This window comes from Macrotis lagotis, chromosome X (assembly GCF_037893015.1).
Source record: "Macrotis lagotis isolate mMagLag1 chromosome X, bilby.v1.9.chrom.fasta, whole genome shotgun sequence".
NCBI lineage: Eukaryota > Metazoa > Chordata > Mammalia > Peramelemorphia > Peramelidae > Macrotis > Macrotis lagotis.
Window position 1 is genome coordinate 642623465 of NC_133666.1, and position 4651 is coordinate 642628115.

Below are 4651 nucleotides of genomic sequence, written 5' to 3' on the forward strand. Positions count from 1 at the left end.
TTCCTGATTCCAAGGTTGTTTTTCTATTTCCCACACTGTTAATACTTCTCCTGACTCTATATTCCAATAAAAAGAAATGTTTTTCTCGTGAGATTTCTGATATTTCTGCTGTTGTCCAGAATACTGGACTTTCACACTCAGAACAGTTTCCATGTGGATGACTTATCATAAAGGACCTGGGTCCAGGAGGAAGGAGAATGTTGTAAGCTACAGGCTTAGAGGTTCTGTTTCTGTCCCCTGATTAAAGATTTTGGAGGAAAAAATCAGAAGTGACAGAAATAATGAAGTCCTGTAATAAACATGAATATTGTGGGGTTTTTTGGTTTATTTGTTTTTAAGGGAATCTAAAATATTCTGGAGGGGTTGGGGGTTTGAGAAGGAACTAAAATCTATAACTCAGGAGCCAAGTAGCTCGGGAATAAATTGTTCCAGGTTTAGGGTAACATACCTAGTGTTGAGCTAACCAGTAATGACTCAAGAATTAATTATACACCATAGGCAGGGACTTGACCAAGCCCTGGGGGGTCAGTCTAATATTCAATGATCCCACAGGCTGGTTCATTTTTTTCAAGCTTTCAAATACCATTTCTCTTAAGGATACTGTCAGGCAGTAAGTCATTCAATAAATTATGGGGAGAAGGCCATCCAATAGCTCTAGGGTCATGTAGGGTAGTCATGAAATCTTAAAATCAAATCTTGCCTCAGATTTTAGTTGTGTGACTTTAGGAGTCACTAAATCTCTGTGACTGAGTGCCCAGGGATTGCTCAGACTTTCCTTTATAGTAATTCTGTATCTGTCATTGAGACATTGATGACTTACCAATGAAAGCCAAATCTTGGGGCCATATTTGGGGGGGAGGCCCATATAGATGTTCTGGTGAATCTGATTCTGGGTATTCTCTCTCTTTTTTGAGAGTCTGTGCTGGTATTTTGTGGCGACTTCTGGTTACTTACTGTGTGCCTTTCTGATTGGCCCTTGAGCTAGAAATAATTCCCCATGGACAACTCAGTCTCTTTTTCCCCTTGGCTTCCTCAGTGAGGAAGTCAAACTGCTGAGGGTTTCTGGGTCAGGGAGGGATCTGAACCATCTCTCTTCTGGACCATAGGCTGTGAATAATGTAGGGCTATGTTTTTGCTTTTATTATTTTTTTTTTTAGTTTTTTTTTTTTGCAAGGCAAATGGGGTTAAGTAGCTTGCCCAAGGCCACACAGCTAGGTAATTATTAAGTGTCTGAGACCGGACTTGAACCCAGGTACTCCTGACTCCAGGGTCGGTGCTTTATCCACTGTGCCACCTAGCTGCCCCTTGCTTTTATCTTTTAAAAAATCTTTCCTTTTATTTAATTTTTTATGAACAAATATTTATTTTCTCTCTCTTCTACTCCACTTCCTAATTTAAAAAGAAAAACCAAAAACCAAATTTTTTTTGGGGGGGTTTTAGCAAGGCAACAGGTTAAATGACACATAGCTGAGGTTGAATTTGAATTCAGGTCCTCCTGACCCCAGAGTTGATGCTCTATCCACTGTGCCAAAAAGCTGTCCCGAAAAGCAAAATTCTTATAATAAAAATGCATTGTCAAGCAAAACAAATTTACACTTTGTCCATGTCCACAATGTATGTCTCATTCTGTGAATCTCTCATTTCTCAATTAGGAGGTGGGTAGCATAGTTCATCATCAATTCTTGGAAATCATTGTTGGTCATTAAATTGGTCAGAGTACGTAGATTTTTTGGGGGGAGGGCAAGGTGATACGATGAAGTGACTTTCCTAAGGTTCCACAGCTAAGATGGATTTGACCTCAGGTCCTACTGACTCCAGGACTGGTGCTCTAGTCACTGCACCACCGAGCTGCCCCAGGATTTGTAAATCTTTAAAAATTGTTCTTGTTGTATAGTTTATTTTCATGGTTTTTGCTTGTTGTCTCTCCTATTATATTGTAAGTTCACTGAGGGCAGGGACTTTTTGTCTTGTTTTGGATCCTCAGAACTTACCACAGTCCCTGGAATATAGTATTATTAGCCCTGTTCTACAGATGGGAAAAATCAGAGAAGAAAAGTGCCTTGGATAATGTCACACAGATAGTGAGGGGTCTCCCAACACTGGGCCAAGGACTGTTAATTGGGTGACTTATGAGATTTCTGATGCATCTGGGTCCAGGACTGTTTCTGCTACCCTTGGATTTCAAAGCACAGGTATTCACTACTTAGAAAACAGAAAAGTGACTGGGGTGTCTTTGGTGCCATAAGAAAAAACCCCTGGGAGTTCAGCTTAAATGATAAACACTGGTTGGTTGCTGTAGTGATCCTTGCTCTCCTGAGAAAGGCGGGAGTCGTGGGAAGGTATCGTTCCTGCCATCTCTATTTAGACACAATTTTACTGATTGCTTTAGTGTATTTACTGTTGCTTTTTTTGGCCCAGGACAGGATAACTTTTGATTGAAAATGTTAGGAGGACATGTTGGTTCTTGGGTACCCACTGGTGGGCTGAGGGAGGATGCTAAGCTCTCCAGAAGCTGCTAGTGTGGTGCCAGGCTTCAGGGCAGGAGGGGCCGTGCCTTCACAGATGTGCCCGGGCTGCTTTTAAGGACAGCCAAGTTGTGGGAAGGAACCACACGGTTTCCCTCCACTCACTCATGGGCATTAAGAAACTGATTTTCCAAGAGACATCTCGAAGAAAACAGTCAGTGTGGGCAACAGCATGAGTCTTAGCCCCAGGACCCGCCAGAAGTTTCTCCAGGGAAGGATGGTATTGCTTCCTGCCCAGCCATCCAGAGTGGTTAGAATTTTTATCAGCTCAACTTTCTCAGGTGAGTGACCTAGGGATCTGAAGTTAACAGTTCTTGAAGACAGAATGTGTATGAGATTCCTAAAAGACAATTCCAGAATAACAAAGTGGAGGGACCCCCCCCCAGGACCCCCTAGAGACATAGCTTGAAGTTCAGTTCTGCCTTATTTTACCAGTTGCAATGAATTGTTTTCCTTCTTTGTCATAAGTTTTCTTAATTCTTAATTCTTAATTACAAAATGAGGATTCTGAATGCTCATGATTTGTGTGAGTGGAAGCGTCCCTCTTAGCTTTGGGATTCTATATTTTAATATCTCTTCAAGCTGAAACATTCAGTTTTTATGCTGTAAAGGACATTCTGGTTCCAATATTCTATGTTCTTAGGTCCTTTAATTTAAGATCACACAGTCTGTTCTAGAACATAAGGTCCCTCTCAGCTTCTACATTCTCAGACATTTTATGGGTTTTTTTTTTGTTGTTTTTTGCGAGGCAATGGGGTTAAGTGACCTGCTCAAGGTCACACATCTGGGTAATTAGTAAGTGTCTGAGGCCCTGACTCCAGGGTCGGTGTTCTATACACTGTACCATTTAACTGCCCCCCCATTTTATGTTCTGTTTCCAATGTTCTTTCTAGCTCTGAGGTCCCTTCTGAGCTTCTCATTTTAAGAGCCCTTTAAACTCTGATATGGTGTTCTCAGCTTTGATATTCTGCATTTTAAGTCCCCTCAACTCTGACATTTTCCTTTCTAAGGACCTTCCCAGTTTGGGCATTACATATTCCAAGAGCTTTTGGTAGTGTGGATGTGATAGATTCTTCTGGGTCCTAAAAGTTCTGGAATATATACTACTGCTTGATTTTGGTCAGTTTTGGGTGCATCTAGTTTACTCTGAGACATACATATACAATTTGGTTAAAGACTAAGATAAAAGAATGAATAAATGGATGAACTGCATTTATTAAAGGTTCGCCATGGGCCAAGTCAACTTAACACCAAGTGTTAAGTTCTGGGGGTAAACATATAAAAGTATAACAGTCCTTGCCTCCAAAGTGTTTACCTTTTTTTTTGAAATTTATTTATGTATTTTTGTCTTTTGCAAGGCACTGGGGTTAAGTGGCTTGCCCAAGGCCACACGCTAGGTAATTATTAAGCGTCTGAGGCCGGATTTGAACTCAGGTACTCCTGACTCCATGGCCGGTGCTCTATCCACTGCACCACCTAGCCACCCCTAATGTTTAACTTCTTAAAGGAGAAATCAGACCCAGGAAGTCCATTTGAAAACTGGCAGGTATCTATTCCAATATGAAAAGAAATCATTTTCACAATCACAACCATACTGTTTGATAATGATCTTCACTTTCCTCACTTCACTTTCCTCATCTATAAAATGTGGATGACCACGTTATACAATTTTAGCATTGGAAAGGAAACTTCCATGTCTGAAATGCTGATTCTTTGACATAGGGCTGTCACTGCCCTGGTCAGTTTGGTATCCTTTGGCAAAATCCTATGTGATATACCCTAGTTACACCTCTGCTTGGCCCCAGAGGGCAGAATGAGGAGCTATGGTTGGCAGTTGCATAGAAGCAGATTTAGGTTCTGGGTCCTGGATGACGCGAGTGAATAATTAAAGCTGCCCATAATGGGATGGGCTGCCTCTGTAAGGAGGGAGAGTTTCATTACCCATCACCAGAGATCTTCATTCAGTCTCCATGGCTTTTAGTTGAGTGTTTTGGAGATGGAATCTTGATTAGGCACAAGTTAGATGATCATATGACTTTTTGAACCCAAATTTGAACCCCAAATTTCTCCCAGGCCCTAAGAATATGTTTTGTGTTTTCTTTTTCTACTTGGGGAAAATGACTTTG